Here is a 21,822-nt window from a genome sequence, read left to right on the forward strand (position 1 = left end):
GTTGGTGGTTGAAGATATCCCTCTAGTAGTGTGGGGGCTGTGCTTTGGCAAAGTGGGTGGGGTTATATATTTCCTGTTTGGCCCTGTCCGGGGGTGTCCTCGGATGGGGCCACAGTGTCTCCTGACCCCTCCTGTCTCAGCCTCCAGTATTTATGCTGCAGTAGTTTATGTGTTGGGGGGCTAGGGTCAGTTTGTTATATCTGGAGTACTTCTCCTGTCCTATTCGGTGTCCTGTGTGAATCTAAGTGTGCGTTCTCTAATTCTCTCCTTCTCTCTTTCTTTCTCTCTCTCGGAGGACCTGAGCCCTAGGACCATGCCCCAGGACTACCTGACATGATGACTCCTTGCTGTCCTCAGTCCACCTGGCCGTGCTGCTGCTCCAGTTTCAACTGTTCTGCCTTATTATTATTCGACCATGCTGGTCATTTATGAACATTTCAACATCTTGGCCATGTTCTGTTATAATCTCCACCCAGCACAGCCAGAAGAGGACAGGCCACCCCACATAGCCTGGTTCCTCTCTAGGTTTCTTCCTAGGTTTTGGCCTTTCTAGGGAGTTTTTCCTAGCCACCGTGCTTCTACACCTGCATTGCTTGCTGTTTGGGGTTTTAGGCTGGGTTTCTGTACAGCACTTTGAGATATCAGCTGATGTACGAAGTGCTATATAAATACATTTGATTTGATTTGATTTGAAGTGCACACTAACACGGTAACATGCAAGCCGATACAACAGAGCACAGGTACTCACAAGACCAATGGACATGGAACAATAATTAACAAGGACAATGGGGAACAGAGTGCAAATATATACACATACTAATCAGGGGGAATGGGAACCAGGTGTGCATAATGAGACGAGACAGTACGGGGTTGTTGGTAATGAAACAGTTCAGTGACGCCTAGAAGGTCGTTGACGTAGATCTCCGGAGCTGGAGAACTGGGGGAATCCGTTACACAAGGTAGAGGTGGAATACAGAAGATAACTCTATTTGGTAAAATACCAAGTCCATATTATGGCAAGAACAGCTCAAATAAGCAAAGAGAAACGACAGTCCACCATGACTTTAAGACATGGAGGTCAGTCATTTCAGACAATTTCAAGAACTTTGAAAATGCTTCAAGTGCAGTCGCAAAAGCCAACAAGCAATATGATGAAACTGGCTCTCATGAGGCTCGCCACAGGAAAGGAAGACCCAAAGTTACCTCTACTGCAGACGAGAAGTTCATTAGAGTTAACTGCACCTCAGATTGCAGCCCAAATAAATACTTAACTTTAAATTACTTTTAAAGAATGACCAGGCATCCTCGACTAACGGGATGAGGTCAATATCCTTCCAGGAAACCCGGGGCAGGTCAATTAGAAAGGCCTGCTGGCAGAAGTGTTTTAGGGAGCGTTTGACAGTGATGAGGGGTGGTCGTTTGAACGAGGAACCATAGCGGATACAGGCAATGAGGCAATGATCGCTTAGATCCTGATTGAAAACAGCGGAGGTGTATTTGGAGGGCAAGTTGGTCAGGATAATGTCTATGAGGGTGCCCGTGTTAACAGATTTAGGGTTGTACCTGGTGGGTTCCTTGATGAGTTGTGTAAGATTGAGGGCATCTAGCTTTGATTGTAGGACTGCCGGGGTGTTAAGCATTTCCCAGTTTAGGTCACCTAACAAAATGAACTCTGAAGCTAGATGGGGGGCGATCAATTCACAAATGGTGTCCAGGGCACAGCTGGGAGCGGAGGGGGGTCGATAGCTGGCGGCAACAGTGAGTCTTATTTCTGGAGAGTCATTTTTAAAATGAGAAGTTCAAACTGTTTGGGTATAGACCTGGAAAGTATGACAAAACTTTGCAGGCTTTCTCTGCAGTAGATTGCAACTCCTCCCCCTTCGGCAGTTCTATATTGATGGAAAATGTTGTAGCTGGGTATGGAAATCTCAGAATTTTTGGTGGCCTTCCTAAGCCAGTATTCAGACACGACAAGGACATCAGGGTTGGCGGAGTGTGCTAAAGCTGTGAGTAAAACAAACTTAGGGAGGAGGCTTCTGATGTTGACATGCATGAAACCAAGGCTTTTTCGATCACAGAAGTCAACAAATGAGGGTGCCTGGGGACACGCAGGGCCAGGGTTTACCTCCACATCACTCGAGGAACAGAGGAGGAGTAGGATAAGGGTACGGCTAAAGACAATCAAAACTGGCCGCCTAGAGCATTGTGGACGAAGAATGAAAGGATCAGATTTCTGGGCGTGGTAGAATAGATTAAGGGCATAATGTGCAGACAGGGGTATTGTGGGGTGGGGGTACAACGGAAGTAAGCCCAGGCACTGAGTGATAAGAGAGGTTGTATCTCTGGATAAGCTGGTTATAATGGGTGAGGTCACCGCATGTGTGGGAGGTGGGAAAAGTGAGGTATCAGAGGTGTAATGACTGGAACTAGGGGCTCCGCAGTAAACTAAAACAATGATAACTAACCTAAACAACAGTATACAAGGCATATTGACATATGAGAGAGACCTACAGCGAGGGAAAAATAAATCAAAGGTGTTGATTTCGAGAACTAACTCAGACAAAGTACTACTTTACTCTCAGTGTTATTAATTTACTCTCCGTGTTATTACTTTACTCTGGGTTATTACTTTACTCTCTGTGTTATTACTTTACTCTCTGTGTTATTACTTTACTCTCTGTGTTATTACTTTACTCTCTGTGTTATTACTTTGCCCTCGGCATTAGTACTTTTTATTTGTGTTATTACTTAACTCTCAGTGTTATTACTTTACTCTCAGTGTTATTACTTTACTCTCAGTGTTATTACTTTACTCTCAGTGTTATTACTTTACTCTGTGTTATTACTTTACTGAGTGTTATTACTTTAATCTTTGGTATTACTTTACTCTCGATGTTATTACTTTACTATCGGTGTTATTACTCTACTCTCTGTGTTATTACTTTAATCTGTGGTATTACTTTACTCTCTGTGTTATTACTTTAATATGGGTTATTACTTTACCATCAGTGGTATTACTTTACTCTCTGTGTTATTACTTTACTATCAGTGGTATTACTTTACTCGCTGTGTTATTAATTTAATCTATGTGTTATTACTTTACTCTCTGTGGTATTACTTTACTCTCTGTGTTATTACTTTAATATGGGTTATTACTTTACCATCAGTGGTATTACTTTACTCTCTGTGTTATTACTTTACTATCAGTGGTATTACTTTACTCGCTGTGTTATTAATTTAATCTATGTGTTATTACTTTACTCTCTGTGTTATTACTTTACTCTCTGTGTTATTACTTTACTATTTGTTATTACTTTACTCTCAATGTTATTACTTTACTATCAGTGGTATTACTTTACTCTCTGTGTTATTACTTTAATCTATATGTTATTACTTTACTCTCTGTGTTATTACTTTACTCTCAGTGTTGCTACTTTACTCTGTGTTATTACTTTACTCTCTGTATTGTTACTTTACTATCTGTGTTTTTACTTGACTCTCTGTGTTATTACTTTACTCACAGTGTTATTACTTTACTGAGTGTTATTACTTTACTCTCAGTGTTATTACTTTACTGAGTGTTATTACTTTACTCTCAGTGTTATTACTTTACTATCAGTGGTATTACTTTACTCTCTGTGTTATTACTCTAATCTGTGGTATTACTTTACTCTCTGTGTTGTTACATTACTCTCTGTGTTGTTACTTTACTCTCTGTGTTATTACTTTACTCGCTGTGTTATTACATTACTCTCTGTGTCGTTACTTTACTCTCTGTGTTGTTACTTTACTCTCTGTGTTATTACTTTACTCGCTGTGTTGTTACATTACTCTCTGTGTCGTTACTTTACTCTCTGTGTTGTTACTTTACTCTCTGTGTTGTGACTTTACTCGCTGTGTTGTAACATTACTCTCTGTGTATTTACTTTACTCTCTGTGTTGTTACTTTACACTCTGTGTATTTACTTTACACGCTGTGTTGTTACATTACTCTCTGTGTTATTACTTTACTCGCTGTGTTGTTACATTACTCTCTGTGTTGTTACATTACTGTCTGTGTTGTTACTTTACTCTCTATGTTATTACTTTACTCTCTGTGTTATTACTTTACTCTCTGTGTTATTACTTTACAATAAGTGGTATTACTTTACTCTCTGTGTTATTACTTTACTATCAGTGGTATTACTTTATTCGCTATGTTGTTACATTACTCTCTGTGTCGTTACTTTACTCTCTGTGTTAATACTTTACTCTCTGTGTTGTTACTTTACTCTCTGTGTTATTACTTTAATCTGTGTTATTACTTTACTCCCGGTGTTATTACTTTACTATCAGTGTTATTACTTGAATCTCTGTGTTATTACTTTACTCTCTGTGTTATTACTTTACTGAGTGTTATTACTTTACTCTCAGTGTTATTACTTTACTATCAGTCGTATTACTCTACTCTCTGTGTTATTACTTTTACTATTTGTTATTACTTTACTATTTGTTATTACTTGACCCTCTGTGTTATTACTTGACTCTCCGTGTTATTACTTTACTCTCTGCGTTATTACTTTACTAATTGTTATTACTTGACTCTCTGTGTTATTACTTTACTCTCTGTGTTATTACTTTAATCTGTGTTATTACTTTACTCTCGATGTTATTACTTTACTATCAGTGGTATTACTTTACTCTCTGTGTTATTACTTTACAATAAGTGGTATTACTTTACTCTCTGTGTTATTACTTTACTATCAGTGGTATTACTTTATTCGCTATGTTGTTACATTACTCTCTGTGTCGTTACTTTACTCTCTGTGTTAATACTTTACTCTCTGTGTTGTTACTTTACTCTCTGTGTTACTACTTTACTATCAGTGGTATTACTTTATTCGCTATGTTGTTACATTACTCTCTGTGTCGTTACTTTACTCTCTGTGTTAATACTTTACTCTCTGTGTTATTACTTTAATCTGTGTTATTACTTTACTCCTGGTGTTATTACTTTACTATCAGTGGTATTACTTTACTCTCTGTGTTATTACTTTACTCTCAGTGTTGCTACTTTACTATGTGTTATTACTTTACTCTCTATGTTATTACTTTGCCCTCTGTGTTATTACTTTACTATCAGTGGTATTACTTTACTCTCTGTGTTATTACTTTACTATCAGTGGTATTACTTTACTCTCTGTGTTGTTACATTACTCTCTGTGTTGTTACTTTACTCTCTGTGTTATTACTTTACTCGCTGTGTTGTTACATTACTCTCTGTGTCGTTACTTTACTCTCTGTGTTGTTACTTTACTCTCTGTGTTATTACTTTACTCGCTGTGTTGTTACATTACTCTCTGTGTCGTTACTTTACTCTCTGTGTTGTTACTTTACTCTCTGTGTTATTACTTTACTCGCTGTGTTGTAACATTACTCTCTGTGTTGTGACTTTACTCTCTGTGTTGTTACTTTACTCTCTGTGTATTTACTTTACACGCTGTGTTGTTACATTACTCTCTGTGTTATTACTTTACTCGCTGTGTTGTTACATTACTCTCTGTGTTGTTACATTACTGTCTGTGTTGTTACTTTACTCTCTATGTTATTACTTTACTCTCTGTGTTATTACTTTACTCTCTGTGTTATTACTTTACTCTCTGTGTTATTACTTTACAATAAGTGGTATTACTTTACTCTCTGTGTTATTACTTTACTCTCTGTGTTATTACTTTACTATCAGTGGTATTACTTTACTCGCTATGTTGTTACATTACTCGCTGTGTCGTTACTTTACTCTCTGTGTTAATACTTTACTCTCTGTGTTGTTACTTTACTCTCTGTGTTACTACTTTACTCTCTGTGTTATTACTTTAATCTGTGTTATTACTTTACTCCCGGTGTTATTACTTTACTATCAGTGGTATTACTTTACTCTCTGTGTTATTACTTTAATCTCAGTGTTGCTACTTTACTCTGTGTTATTACTTTACTCTCTGTGTTATTACTTTACTATCAGTGGTATTACTTTACTCGCTGTGTAGGTTCATGCTCTACAACATCCGCAGAGTACGACCCTGCCTCACACAGGAAGCGGCGCAGGTCCTAATCCAGGCACTTGTCATCTCCCGTCTGGATTACTGCAACTCGCTGTTGGCTGGGCTCCCTGCCTGTGCCATTAAACCCCTACAACTCATCCAGAATGCCGCAGCCCGTCTGGTGTTCAACCTTCCCAAGTTCTCTCACGTCACCCCGCTCCTCCGCTCTCTCCACTGGCTTCCAGTTGAAGCTCGCATCCGCTACAAGACCATGGTGCTTGCCTACGGAGCTGTGAGGGGAACGGCACCTCAGTACCTCCAGGCTCTGATCAGGCCCTACACCCAAACAAGGGCACTGCGTTCATCCACCTCTGGCCTGCTCGCCTCCCTACCACTGAGGAAGTACAGTTCCCGCTCAGCCCAGTCAAAACTGTTCGCTGCTCTGGCCCCCCAATGGTGGAACAAACTCCCTCACGACGCCAGGACAGCGGAGTCAATCACCACCTTCCGGAGACACCTGAAACCCCACCTCTTTAAGGAATACCTAGGATAGGATAAAGTAATCCTTCTCACCCCCCCCCCCCTCACCCACCCCCCTTAAAAGACCTAGATGCACTATTGTAAAGGGGCTGTTCCACTGGATGTCATAAGGTGAAAGCACCAATTTGTAAGTCGCTCTGGTTAAGAGCGTCTGCGAAATGACTTAACTGTAACTTAAATGTTACTTTACTCTCTGTGTTATTACTTTAATCGCTGTGTTGTTACATTACTCTCTGTGTTGTTACTTTACTCTCTGTGTTGTTACTTTACTCTCTGTGTTATTACTTTACACGCTGTGTTGTTACATTACTCTCTGTGTTATTACTTTACTCGCTGTGTTGTTACATTACTCTCTGTGTTGTTACATTACTCTCTGTGTCGTTACTTTACTCTCTGTGTTGTTACTTTACTCTCTGTGTTGTTACTTTACTCTCTGTGTTGTTACTTTACTCTCTGTGTTATTACTTTACTGTCAGTGGTATTACTTTACTCTCTTTGTTGTTACTTTACTCTCTGTGTTATTACTTTACTCTCTGTGTTATTACTTTACTCTCAGTGGTATTACTTTACTCTCTGTGTTATTACTTTACTACCAGTGGTATTACTTTACTCGCTGTGTTACATTACTCTCTGTGTTGTTACTTTACTCTCTGTGTTGTTACATTACTCCCTGTGTCGTTACTTTACTCTCTGTGTTGTTACTTTACTCTCTGTGTTATTACTTTACTCGCTGTGTTGTTACATTACTCTCTGTGTTGTTACTTTACTCTCTGTGTTGTTACTTTACTCTCTGTGTTGTTACATTACTCTCTGTGTTGTTACATTACTCTCTGTGTCGTTACTTTACTCTCTGTGTTGTTACTTTACTCGCTGTGTTATTACTTTACTCTCTGTTTTGTTACTTTACTCTCTGTGTTATTACTTTACTATCAGTGGTATTACTTTACTCTCTGTGTTATTACTTTACAATAAGTGGTATTACTTTACTCTCTGTGTTATTACTTTACTATCAGTGGTATTACTTTACTCGCTATGTTGTTACATTACTCTCTGTGTTGTTACTTTACTCTCTGTGTTAATACTTTACTCTCTGTGTTGTTACTTTACTCTCTGTGTTATTACTTTACTCTCAGTGTTATTACTTTACTCTGTCTTAATACTTTTTCATTTTATTTTTTATTTCACCTTAATTTAAGCAACTGTGACCTGGCCAAGATAAAGCAAAGCAGTGCAACACAAACAACCTCACAGAGTTACACATGGAATAAACAAGCGTACAGTCAATAACACAATAGAAAAAAAGAAAGTCTTTATACAGTGTGTGCAAATGGAGTGAGGAGGTAAGGCAATAAATAGGCCATATTATCAAGGTAATTACAATTTAGCAGATTAACACTGGAGAGATAGATGAGCAGATGATGATGAGCAGATGATGATGTGTAATAGTGATACTGGTGTGCAAAAGAGCAGCAAAGTAAATAAAATAAAAACAATATGGGGATGAGGTAGGTAGATTAGGTGGGCTATTTACAGATGGACTATGTACATCTTCAGCGATTGGTTTTCTGCTCAGATAGATGATGTTTAAAGTTAGTGAGGGAAATGTAAGTCCCCAGCTTCAGCGATTTTTGCAATTCATACCAGTCACTGGCAGCAGAGAACTGGAAGGAAAGGCGACCAAAAGAGATGTTGACTTTGGGGATGACCAGTGAGATATACCCGCTGGAGCGCGTGCTACGTGTGGGTGTTGTTATCATGCCCAGTGAGCTGAGATAAGGCAGAGATTTACCTAGCATAGACTTATAGATGACTTGGAGCCAGTGGGTCTGGCGACGAATATGAAGCGAGGGTCAGAGATCAATTGACACCCTTTAGATTTATTTTAAACTGCAATACCCTTACACTCCACTGCCCTTGTATACCAGGGTTGGCTGGCCTTCTCTAGTAACTCGTAGGCTCAATCACTGGTATACTTTTATTTACAAAGCCATTCTGGATTTACTACCTTTTTTATTTGGCCATTTTTATTGTTCTGAAATGTAGTGGGTACTCTCTTCGTTCGCTGGACTTTATCCTGCTAACTGTTCCAAATGTCCAAACTGAATTTGGTAAAAAGGCTTTTATGGACTCTGCGCCATCGTCTTGAAACACTTTACAAAATACTTTTAAACTGTAAGATCTTGTCCCTATTGGTGTTTTTAAATCACTGATGAATGATCTTGAGACTGACTCCCTGACCCGTCAATGTTTTTACTTTGCTGTTTTTGATTTTGTTATACTCCTGTGAATTCTATGGTTTTCACTAGATTACTTGTAGTTTTTCATGTTGTTTGTCTGTCATTTTTGTAAAGACTTGGTGCTGCCTATCTTGGCAAGGACGCCCTTGAAAAAGAGATTTTATATCTCAATGAGCCCTTCCTGGTTAAATAAAGGTTTAATAAATAATAATAATAATAACCTTGCTGCTGTCAGAATGTCGATCAACATAGAGGGTCTCTGTAGTGGAGCTCACCAGGCAAATGCTTTCTGTTGACGCCTTTGTGCTGACAGTCTTCATAGCATTCGTTGTTTGATTAAACATGGATCGCAATCTACACGCTGCGTTTTGGTCCGACTCTCCTTCACCTAGAAAACCGTTACAATTTTACTTTACACTGATCTCGGTGTGAAATCGGTCCGTGCTTTGGTCGCTACTGAAATGTGTTCCATCTACTTTCTCACCTCAAACTCAAGCCACTCTGCCAGATGAAGGAGGGTTGGAATATGTGTCTTGATGGAGTTCACACATCTATTGAAGCTGGCTCCTTAGCTAAGATGTGGGTGTTGTAACTTTAATGTGTTTGAGTTAATGTCTAAGTTTATTCTTTGAACTGTATCTAAAGATATTTTTTGATCAGATGTCGGTGCAGGGACCCGTGTCCATGTCAAGTGTCGCCGAGGCAACCTGCATGTTCATCCCACTTGATGAAGACAGACTAGTCCCCAAGCAACTGCATGCATTCTGGGAGCTTGAGTCTCTGGGTATTCTAAGCGAGGAAACACAGAACCCAGAGGAAAACGAGGCTCTACAAAGGTTTGAGGAAACAACCACGTTCAAAGATGGGCGATACCATGTGGAGTTGCCATGGAAACAAGAAATGCCAGAACTCCAAAACAACTATAGAATTGCCAAGAAACGGTTTGAAGGTCTGAAGAAAAGACTGAAGAAGGATGTGACGTTGTACAGCAGATACAATGAAGTAGTAGACGACTACTTACAACAAGATATGGCAGAGGACGTGCCCAAGGACAACGCATCAAGTGCAGACAACGTAAAATACTACTTACCTCACCATGCAGTACTCCGAGGAGATAAGGTGACAACAAAACAGAGTGGTGTTTGATGCCTCATCCCATGAAGATGGCTGTCCATCCCTCAATGACTGTCTACTCACAGGACCGAACCTGAATCCGGATCTGCTCAGCGTTCTGATAAAGTTCAGACTACATGAGATCGCATTCATGGCAGACATCAAGAAAGCTTTCCTGCAGATATTCCTAGCAGAGAGAGACAGAGACGCCGTGAGATTTCTATGGCTCACTGGCCCACCAAGGGGAGAAAATGAAGAGGAGCTGCGTGTGCTGAGGATGAAAAGGGTGGTATTTGGAGCTTCCCCAAGTCCATTTTTGCTGGCAGCTACAATCAGGAAGCACCTGAAACAATATGAAACAGAACAACCAGAAGTTGTAGAGATACTGAGAGAGTCACTCTACGTAGATGACTTCATTGCAAGTTCACGCAATGTTGAAGAGGCTTACCTTCTGACAACAACTGCAAAGCGAATGCTGTCGATTGCAGGCATGGACCTCTGCAAATGGATGACCAATTCTCCTGAATTGAAAACAAAATGGGAGGAGAGTACGACAACTGACCACCCGTTGACGCTAGAAACACAGGGATTAGTGCTGAAGGTTTTAGGTTTAGTATGGAGGCCGGAAACGGAGGACTTGGTGTTTGACCTCAGGCCGTTACTGAGCTTTCTAAGGCAAAAGGAAAACACAAAGAGAAGTGTTCTGCAGTCGTCTGCACGTATCTTCGACCCTCTTGGTTTCTTAACTCCCTTCACCATCAGGATCAAGTGCATGTTCCAGGAAATGTGGGAGAGGGGACTCAGCTGGGACGAAGAATTACCACCTGATCTGACACGAGAATGGCAACAGTGGTGTTCAGAACTACCCCAGTTACACCAGCTCACCATACCAAGGTGGTACAGAACAGGCATGCGGCCACAGAATAACCACACCCTGAAACTACACGTGTTCTGTGATGCAAGTGAAAGGGCTTACAGTGCAGTAGCTTACTTGCAAGGTGAGTCACAAGACAGGGAAACAACAAGTCTAGTCGCATCCAAGTCCAGGGTAGCCCCACTTAAGAAAATGACGCTGCCACGCCTGGAGCTCATGGGAGCTGTGATTGGAGCGAGACTAGCAATCAACTTGATGACCACACTGAAAATGGAAGAAAAACAGATCAAAATGTGGACAGACTCAATGACTGTGCTGCATTGGATTTGCAGCTCAGCTCAGAAATGGAAACAGTTTGTTGCGAACAGAGTGACGGAGATCCAGTCCTTGACCAATCCAGAGTCATGGTCACATATTGAAGGGAAAACTAATCCAGCTGACCTCCCTACCAGAGGACAAACTGGTCGAAACTTGACACAGAGCGAGCTATGGTGGAATGGACCCAGAATTCTGACATCACCCAATCAGTCCGAAGAGACTGATGATAACAAGATGCCGGAAGAGGTGAATATAGAACTCAAGTCCAGTTGCCAGGTTACTGTACAACTCGCAGCAAACAGCACAGACAGCACTGAACCTGTGTTGGAGCTTGAAAGGTACAGCAAACTGAAAAGAGTGTTCAGAGTCACCGCCTGGATAAAGAGATTCATAGCCAATGCTCGTACAACCATAAAGATGCAAGGTGAACTGACTGCTGACGAACTGTTCGATGCAGAAAGGTACTGGATTAAGGTAACACAACAACAGAGTTTCGGACAGGAGATCAAACTACTGAAGGCAGGAAAAAGCCTAAACAATGACTGTAAAATCAGAGAACTGAAACCTTTCCTGGATGAACACGAACTACTCAGTGTAGGAGGAAGACTGCAACAGTCCAACTTCACATTCAGAGAGCAGCACCCATGGTTTCTGCCCAATAAGTACAGATACTCAGAAATGCTGATACAGTACCACCATGAGAAGGTGATGCATTCTGGAGCAAGTGACACTCAGCACCCAACGTTAAACAAGCGGGAAATGAGACGCAGATGGAAGTACAGGCAGAGACTTGTGACCAGTTTCTGGAACAGTTGGCGAAGAGACTACTTGCTGGATCTAAAGTCAGCACACCGCTGTGACACACCACAGCCCACCCCACTGAAGGCGGGTGACGTTGTACTCATTGGAGAAGATAACACACCCAGACAAACCTGGAAACTGGGAAAGATTGAGGAACTGTTTCCAGGCCGAGATGGCTTAGATAGATCATGTTCAGTTCGTACTGCTTCAGGGACTTTGTTGAGGAGACCTATTCAGTTGATATACTGCCTAGAGATCTAGATGAACACAATTGTTCATGGGGGGGGGGGGATGTTGTAACTTTAATGTGTTTGAGTTAATTGTCACGCCTTGGTCATATTATTTTTTGTTTTCGTTATAACATTTGGTCAGGCCAGGGTGTGACATGGGTTTATTTGTTGTGTTTCGTATTGGGGTTTTATAGGAATTGGGATTGCGGCTGAGTAGGGGTGTAGCTTAGGTTTGGCTGCCTGAGGCGGTTCTCAATGAGAGTCAGGTGATTCTCGTTGTCTCTGATTGGGAACCATATTTAGGTAGCCGGGGTTTCACTGTGTATTTTGTGGGTGATTGTTCCTGTCCTTAGTGTCTTTGTTCCTGTCTTAGTGTTTGCACCAGATAGGGCTGTTTCGGTTTTCGTTTCGTTTATTGTTTTTGTAGTGTTTCGTGTTTACGTTTGTTTTAATAAACATGGATCGCAATCTACACGCTGCGTTTTGGTCCGACTCTTCTTCACCACACCTAGAAAGCCGTTACAGAATCACCCACCACTCACGGACCAAGCAGCGTGTCAACAGGCAGGAGCAGCCCAAAGAGGAGATACGGAATAAGGATTTCTGGACATGGGAGGAAATCCTCGACGGGAGAGGACCCTGGGCTAAACCAGGGGAGTGTAGCCGCCCAAAGGTGCAGCAGGAGAAGAAGCAACAGGAGCAGCAGGAGAAGAGGCAACAGGAGCAGCAGGAGAAGAGGCAACAGGAGCAGCCCAAAGAGGAGTACAGTATGGACTATACTTCTTGGGAGGAGATAGACCTGTGGGCGGTCGACCCAGGGAATGTGCGGGAGCCCGCCTGGGATTCGATGGAGCAGTGCACGGAAGGTTATCGGAGAATGGAGTTGGCGAAGCAAACTCGGCGGCGCGGACGGAAGCCTGAGAATCAGCCCCAAAAATGTATTGGGCGGGGGCTCAGGGAGAGTGTGGCAGAGTCAGGAGTCAGACCTGAGCCAACTCTGCCTGTTTATCATGAGGAGCCAAGGAGGAGACCAGAACCAGAGCCGGTGTTGGAGGTGAGCGAAACAGAGACTGTGAAGGAGTTAATGGGGAAATTGGAGGAGAGAGAAATGAGGGAGTTGCTGTGTTGGTGCTTTTTGCATGGAATTCGCCCGACGGAACATGTCGGGATTTGATGGCACCTGGGTTAGCGCTCCAAACTCATCCTGAGGTGCGTGTTAGTCGGCTGGTGAAGTTGGTGCCAGCCTCACGCACCAGGCCTCCTGTGCACATCCCTAGCCTTGCACGTCCTGTGCCAACACTGCTCTCAAGATCTCCAGTACGCCTTCACGGTCTAGCCCATCCTGTGCCACCTCCACACTCCAGTCCTCCGGTAGCAGCTCCCCGCACCAGGCTTCCTGTGCGTGTCCTCGATCCAGTACCACCAGATCCAGCACCACGCACCAGGCCTTCAGTGCGCCTCGCCTGTTCAGCGCAGCCAGCGCTTTTCTCCTCTCCTGCGCTGCTGGAGTCTCCCGCCTGTTTAGCGCAGCCAGAGCCTTTCTCCTCTACAGCGCTGCCGGAGCCTACCGCCTGTTTAGCGCAGCCAGAGCCTTCCTCCTCTACAGCGCTGTCGGAGCCTCCCGCCTGTTTAGCGCAGCCAGATCCTGTCTCCTCTCCTGCGCTGCCGGAGCCTCCTGCCTGCATGGAGCAGCCAGAGCTGTCAGCCTGCATGGAACAGCCAGAGCTGTCAGTCTGCATGGAGCAGCCTGAGATGTCAGTCTGCATGGAGCAGCCTGAGCTGCCAGTCTGCATGGAGCAGCCAGAGCTGCCAGTCTGCATGGAGCAGCCAGAGCTGCCAGTCTGCATGGAGCAGCCAGAGCTGCCAGTCTGCATGGAGCAGCCAGAGCTGCCAGTCTGCATGGAGCAGCCTGAGCTGCCAGTCTGCATGGAGCAGCCTGAGCTGCCAGTCTGCATGGAGCAGCCTGAGCTGTCAGTCTGCATGGAGCAGCCTGAGCTGTCAGCCTGCATGGAACAGCCAGAGCTGTCAGTCTGCATGGAGCAGCCTGAGATGTCAGTCTGCATGGAGCAGCCTGAGCTGCCAGTCTGCATGGAGCAGCCTGAGATGTCAGTCTGCATGGAGCAGCCAGAGATGCCAGTCTGCATGGAGCAGCCAGAGCTGTCAGTCTGCATGGAGCAGCCAGAGCTGCCAATCTACATGGAGCAGCCAGAGCTGCCAGTCTGCATGGAGCAGCCAGAGCTGTCAGTCTGCATGGAGCAGCCTGAGCTGTCAATCTGCATGGAGCAGCCAGAGCTGCCAATCTGCATGGAGCAGCCAGAGCTGCCAGTCTACATGGAGCAGCCAGAGATGTCAGTCTGCATGGAGCAGCCAGAGCAGCTAGATCCGCCAGTCAGCCATGATCTTCCAGATCTGCCAGTCAACCAGATTCTTCCAGATCTGCCAGTCAACCAGACTCTTCCAGATCTGCCAGTCAACCAGACTCTTCCAGATCTGCCAGTCAACCAGACTCTTCCAGATCTGCCAGTCAACCAGAATCTTCCAGATCCGCCAGCCAGCCAGGATCTACCGGAACCGACTACCTGCCTGAGCTTCCTCTCAGTGCTTAACTTCCTCTAAGTGCTGAGCTTCCTCTCAGTGCTGAGCTTCCTCTCAGTGCTGGACTTCCCCTCAGTGCTGGGCTGCCCCTCAGTGCTGGGCTGCCCCTCAGTCCCGAGCTGCCCCTCAGTCCCGAGCTGCCCCTCAGTCCCGAGCTTCCCCTCAGTCCCGAGCTTCAACTCAGTCCCGAGCTGCTTCTGTCCCGAGCTGTCCCTCTGTCCCGAGCTGTCCCTCTGTCTCGAGCTGCCCCTCTGTCCCGAGCTGCCCCTCAGTCCCGAGCTGCCCCTCAGTCACGTGGGGTTCTGGGTGAGGACTATTAGGCCATGGTCGGCGGCGAGGGTCGATTATCCCAGGACGCGAGGGGGAGGAACTATGACATTTATGAAGTGGGGTCCACGTCCCGAGCCGGCGCCGCCACCATGGACAGATGCCCACCCGGACCCTCCCTATGGTTTTGAGGTGCGTCCGGGAGTCCGCACCTTGGGGGGGGGGGGTTCTGTCACGCCTTGGTCATAGTATTTTTTGTTTTCGTTATAATATTTGGTCAGGCCAGGGTGTGACATGGGTTTATTTGTTGTGTTTCGTATTGGGGTTTTATAGGAATTGGGATTGCGGCTGAGTAGGGGTGTAGCTTAGGTTTGGCTGCCTGAGGCGGTTCTCAATCAGAGTCAGGTGATTCTCGTTGTCTCTGATTGGGAACCATATTTAGGTAGCCGGGGTTTCACTGTGTATTTTCTGGGTGATTGTTCCTGTCCTTAGTGTCTTTGTTCGTGTCTTAGTGTTTACCCGACGTCCCAAGTCATTAATTTGAAGTTAGTTAATCTAAAAGTGGGAGACGTGTGAGCCACCTCAGTTCTGTCTGTCCATTATACCAACCAATGCACGTGAATCATCGGAATGCCTTGTCACCACTCTTGATGTTGGGGCATTAACCCTGTGATGGGTTGTAGGGCAAGTTGGTGGGGCTGGCCATACAGTTCTGTGAGGGACTCCATGGTGGCACTGTTTGGGTACCTGCTGTTGCTGTAGGAGTCAGCAATTAGCAAAGCCTCATCCAACTGCAGGTGGTCCACCAATATATCGACAGCATTCTGTATACTTCTGTCCCTTCCCTGGACATTGTGCTAACTAACACTCCTTATGTGGCCTCCAACTGCTCTTAAATGCTAGTAAAACCACATGCATGCTTTTCAACCATTCTCTGCCCGCACCCGCCCGCCCGACTAGCATCACCACCCTGGACGGTTCCGACCTAGAATATGTGGACAACTATAAATACCTAGGTGTCTGGCTAGACTGTAAACTCTCCTTCCAGACTCATATTAAACATCTCCAATCCAAAATCAAATCTAGAATCTGCTTTCTATTTCGCAACAAAGCCTCCTTCCCTCCGGCCGCCAAACTTACCCTAGCAAAACTGACTATCCTACCGATCCTCGACTTCGGCGATGTCATCTACAAAATAGCTTCCAACACTCTACTCAGCAAACTGGATGCAGTTTATCACAGCGCCATCCGTTTTGTTACCAAATCACCTTATATCACCCAGCACTGCGACCTGTATGCTCTAGTCAGCTGGCCCTCGCTACATATTCGTCGCCAGACCCACTGGCTCCAGGTCATCTATCAGTCTATGCTAGGTAAAGCTCCTCCTTATATCAGTTCACTGGTCACGATAACAACACCCACTCATAGCACACGTTCCAGCAGGTATATCTCACTGATCATCCCCAAAGCCAACACCTTCTTTGGCCGCCTTTCCTTCCAGTTCTCTGCTGCCGGTGACTGGAACAAATTGCAAAAATCGCTGAATTTGGAGACTTTTATTTCCCTCTCCAACTGTAAACATCAATTATCTGAGCAGCTAACCAATCGCTGCAGCTATACATAGTCCATCTCTAAATAGCCCACCCAATCTACCTACCTCATCCCCATACTGTTTTTATTTTATTTACTTTTCTGCACTTTTGCACTCCAGTATCTCTACTTGCACATCCTCATCAGCTCATTTATCACTCCAGTGTTAATCTACTAAATTGTAACTATTTGCTCCTATGGCCTATTTATTGCCTACCTCTTCATGCCTTTTGCACACACTGCATATACTCTTTCTTTTTTCTACTGTGTTATTGGCTTGTTTATTGTTCTCTCCATGTGTAACTCTGTTGTTGTTCACACTGCTATGCTTTATCTTGGCCAGGTCGCAGTTGCAAATGAGAACTTGTTCTCAACTAGCCTACCTGGTTAAATAAAGGTGAAATAAAAAAATAAAATAAAGTAATAACACTGAGAGTAAAGTAATATCCCTGAGAGTAAAGTAATAACCCTGAGAGTAAAAGTAATAACACTGAGAGTAAAGTAATAACACTGAGAGTAAAGTAATATCCCTGAGAGTAAAGTAATAACCCTGAGAGTAAAGTAATAACACTGAGAGTAAAGTAATAACACTCAGTAAAGTAATACAACTCAGAGTAAAGTAATAACACTGAGTAAAGTAATACCACTGAGAGTAAAGTAATTACACTGAGAGTAATTGAGTGGGTGATACACAGAAGGTTTCACAGAGATCCTGTAAATTGGCCATTCATTATCAGGCTGCATTGAACAGGGAATCCAAATATACGATGGAGCTCCTAGTCATTCAATCTAAGCATGTACTTACAGAAAACAATGAGATAATCAACTCCTGAATGATACTGTGGAGGCTTGCTGCGCTTGGCTGGCGAGGAGAGGAGAAAGGGGGGGGAGACCAGGATGGTACTAGGAGAGTGTGTGTTGCCCACATATACACAATTTGGACGCCGTCCCTAAAGCTAAGAAAATATATCTGAAGTTGTTTCTCCTACATGCTGGCTGATCTTAGCGGAGGACTCTGAGGGGACGACATTTAAGGTAGAGTTTGAAGAAGACATAGAAAAGAGAAAGAAGGAACGAGTGCACTGGAAGGAGGGGTGGGGGCAGAGGAACAGAAAAATGTCATTTCTAGGAATTTATCATAGGATCCGCTTTCCGCTGCTCAATTGATATGTAGTTGATTTGAAACAACACCCCTCAGGGCCTCACTGGGGACACTTTTAGATTTTACGCTTGGATATATCTGGTTAACTCCCCATTTACCAAGACAACAGGCCCTGACAGCACAAACAACTTACTGCTGCTGCCACCTGGGGAGGGAGGGGGAGGTAGAGAGGGAGGGATGGAGGGAAAGAGAGGGGAAGGGAGAGATGGTGAGGAGAGGGATGCAACCCTACAGTCCTATGGGAAAACGATAAAATAAAGGGAAAATAGAGATAATATATTTGTATTGCACTCTTTCTGAAGTTCTGTAGTGTGATATGAATATAATTGAAGGGGATGGAGTGTATAACAGAATAGTCTCTTAACTGTGTCTGCAAACAGCCTGTCTAAATGATGCACCAATCACTGATCGTGCTGATAATATCATAATGCATAATACCATCTGCTGTCATCATATTGTTCCACTCTATAAAACAATTCATCAATTTTTTGTGATTTTTATTTTGCCAGTGTTTAAAATCAGATGAATATTAATATGAATACAGATAAGTTATGCTTATGGATTTCCATGTGATTGGTCAGATCCTCCTCCTGTCTGTTTTTAATTGACAGGATCTGAGGGAGGAGCCAGTACGCTAATAACACAAGAGGGAGGGGCCTGTATGCTAATTTGCTGAGGTGGTTAGCAACCCGGTGCCTCAGGCCAAAAGGTTTACATCCATTTGAAATGATTGACTGACAGACAGGTGACACCCGTGTTTTATTCTCCTCTTTTACAGCCATTTACCTGAAACTTGAGAAAGAGAAACAAAAGAACATTTTAAACTTCGCACTTCCCTGCTGAACAGTGAAAGTATCCTGTTATTTTCCTCTCCCCTTCCTTCTCTCTTCTCTCTCCTCCCCTCTCTCCTTCTCTCTACTCTCTCCCTCCCTTTCTCCTTCTCTCCTCTCTTCTCTCTCCTTCCCTTTCTCCCTCTCTCCCTCCTCTCTTTTCTCTCCCTCTCTCCCTCCTCTCTTTTCTCTCGTTCTCTCCCTCCTCTCTTTCTCTCCTCTCTCTATCCTCTTCTTCTCATCTCTCTCTTACTCTCCTCTCTCCTCCTTTCTCAGATTGACAGTTTATTAGCGATGGTAGTTCATGTGCAGTGGCAGGTGTATCACAGTGTTTTGATAAATATATCATGTGTATTTTACAGGGTGAGGGTTAGGGGTACAGAGTGAATGTCACTACAGGGGAAGTGACCCCATCGAGATTATTGATCCTGTCTGACTGCCCGGTGTCCCCCGACCCTATGACAGGCCAGGTCAGGGGTTAGAGGTCAGGGTGTAAATGAGTTTGGTGACATAGAGAGACAGAGAGCCTGTCCCTGCCTCTAGAAGGCCAATGTGATTGAAGCTGAGAGTAGAAGAATGCACTGCGGCCCAACAACAATGCATTTCAATGGCTTTAATGTGAAGACTGCCAATACCTTGATCCAATCATAAGTGATTTCACACAATTTTCCTTTGGCGGTTTAAGGCGGAGGAGAGAGAGGGGAGCAGAGAAATGATCTAGAAAGTCAATCTCTATAAATTAGGATTTTTGTTTAATCCAACAATCTGATATGTATTCCAACAGTATAGTAATGTCGAACCAATCGGTGCATGTAAAGACTCTTGAGTGATGAGTAGAACAGTTTAACACACAGCTAAATGACTACTGGCTGTGGAGTGATAACAGTACCAGAAAGCTGCTGTAGGCTAGTGTCTATTGATTAGCTGGCTGGATGATTGGCACGACACTGGTCTCTAGAGGTTTCTATTATTACAGCATGTTTCAATGGTCACTTTTCTTCCTCTATATTTCTGCTAAAATGTGTGCCTATGTTTTAACCTTCTAGTGTTGTGGATGTTAGGCTTAGAACAGCATCAACTCATTGAACTGATAAGGCAGCACTATTATGAGCTGCACGGTCCTCTCTGACTACATTTACTAGATCAATTCTTCAGCTATGAGTGGTATCAATATATGACAAATAACAAGATAATGTGTTATCAATGTGCTATCAATATTTCAATTTCCCTTTGTTCAGGTGACTAAAATGAAAGGTGAAAATGTCAACATATAAATGGAGATAAATTATAATGTTTTCTGAATAATGTTGTCTGAACAGCAGTATACTCCATATTATGTGGCAGCAAAATGTGTGATTCTCCAGTTATTTATTCCTTATTGTTTTGTTATTCATGTATAAATGTACCTGTTTCTAGTTGATAATATTGTCTATGTTCCTGGGCTGATGTATAAATGCAGCTGTTTCTATGTGTAGATATTTTAGAGGAGGAGATAGAGAAGGGTAACTGGTCATCTTGAGAGCTGAGGTCTGCACGGCTGTTTATGGACTATAATCCCCCAGGTGATTTACAAATCGTCTTAATCCTCAACAAGCTGTGATTTAACCGGGACTTACCATCGCTTTTATTTACTGTCTATTGTGACAAAATGACATCTTATGAAGTCACTTCATCCATTTTCACAAGTGGCTTCAGTGTCTCAGTTCTGGGGACATCTTTACAACGCTCTCATAAAAATGGATTTACACCAACACAGAGTAATGTGGACTATGTAGAAATGCCAAATCCATCACCCTCAGAACAAGCACACCTACACACATCTACACATACACACATATAAACATATGTCTACACATACACACATCTACACATTCACACATCTACACATACCACATACACACATATAAACATATATCTACACATCTACACATTCACACATATAGCTACACATCTACACATTCACACATCTACACATTCACACGTCTACATATCTACACATGCACATATATATCTACACATACACACATATATCTACACATCTACACATATACGCATATATCTACACATTTACACATCTACACATATACACACAACTACACAGCCACACATACACAAATCTACATATGCTGCCACCTACACAGCTATACATCTACACATACACACATCTACACATACACATATACACACAACTACACAGCCACACATACACAAATCTACATATGCTGCCACCTACACAGCTATACATATACACATAAACACATCTACACATCGACATATCGACAACACATCTACACGGACACACATCTACACATCTGCACACAAATGTAAACATCTACACATCTACACATTCACACATCTGCAAATACACACCTATCTACACATCTATACACACACACACACACACACACATCTACACATCTACACATACACACCTTAAAACATCTACTCGTCTATACATCTACACAAATATATATACACATACAAATATCTGCACATACAAACTTCCACACATAGGCAAATGTACACATATACACCTACACACCGTTACACATCTATACATCTACAAATAAATACATCTATACATACACACAGGCAGGGTAGCCTAGTGGTTAGAGTGTTGGACTAGTAACCGAAAGGTTGCAAGTTCAAATCCCCGAGCTGACAAGGTACAAATCTGTCGTTCTGCCCCCGAACAGGCAGTTAATCCACTGTTCCTAGGCCGTCATTGAAAATAAGAATTTGTTCTTAAAACTTACTTGCCTAGTTAAATAAAGGTAAAAATAAAAAACATCTATACATCTACACATACACATCTACACACCAACAACACATTTAAACACACATATATACATCTACATACATATATACACATTCAAGCATCTGCACATATAGACATGTATACATGTACACATACATATATACACAAACACACATCTACACACACATTCAAACATCTACACACATCTACAAATCGACACATGTACACATACACACATCTAAACATCAAAACATATACACATATTCCAATATACACATTCATAGATCTGCACATTCAAACATATCCACAACACATCAACACATACTTACATCTACACAGCTACACAAATACACATGCAGACTTCTACACAAACACACACATATACACATTCACAGACATCTACACACATCTGCACACACCAACAACACATATAAACACACATATACACATCTCACACATACAGAAATCTATACATATACACACATATACA

Source organism: Oncorhynchus nerka, linkage group LG4, assembly GCF_034236695.1.
Source record: "Oncorhynchus nerka isolate Pitt River linkage group LG4, Oner_Uvic_2.0, whole genome shotgun sequence".
Lineage (NCBI taxonomy): Eukaryota > Metazoa > Chordata > Actinopteri > Salmoniformes > Salmonidae > Oncorhynchus > Oncorhynchus nerka.